The sequence below is a fragment of the Propithecus coquereli genome, unplaced genomic scaffold, assembly GCF_000956105.1.
Source record: "Propithecus coquereli isolate 6110/MARCELLA unplaced genomic scaffold, Pcoq_1.0 Scaffold97, whole genome shotgun sequence".
Classification (NCBI taxonomy): Eukaryota; Metazoa; Chordata; class Mammalia; order Primates; family Indriidae; genus Propithecus; species Propithecus coquereli.
The window spans coordinates 3315461-3315978 of NW_012156062.1; the positions used below are offsets into that span (position 1 = coordinate 3315461).

The window sequence follows — 518 nt, forward strand, 5'->3', positions numbered from 1 at the left end:
CAAAAGCCAATTATGGCCCACTACCTGTTTTATAAAGTTTTACTTGGACACAGCCACACCTGTTTGTTTATGTATCATCTATGACTGCTTTCACACTGCAATAGCAAAGTGGAATAGTTGCAACAGAGACTGTATTGGCCCACAAAACCTAAAATATTTACAATCTGGCCTTTTATAGAAAAAGTATTCTGACCCTTGATCTAATCTAATATTTTCATCAATAAGGATACAAAAGAAAAGAAAATGATTTGTCCACCATATAGCTTGTATGTGAGAGAGCTAAAATTATAGCTCAAGCTCCTCATTAATCGACTGTTCTTTCTATTATACTAAGTTTTCCAGGAATAAAAAAAGCTCCCATAGCCAGGAAGGGTGGCACATGCCTGTAGTCTCAGCTACTCAGAAGGCTGAGGCAGGAAGACTGCTTGAGCCCAGGAGTTCAAGGCCAGCCTAGGCAACACAGCAAGACTCTTATCTCTTAAAAAAAAAAAAAAAAATTTACATTAATTTTTAGCTGG

At 37.3% G+C, this 518-nt stretch overlaps 1 protein-coding gene across 1 annotated transcript in view; it reads right to left on the reverse strand.

Annotated features, from left to right (window-relative positions):
* The window catches only part of CDC73 (cell division cycle 73), a 145359-nt gene that overhangs the window by 128301 nt on the left and 16540 nt on the right, over window positions 1-518 (reverse strand). The window lies entirely within an intron of this gene.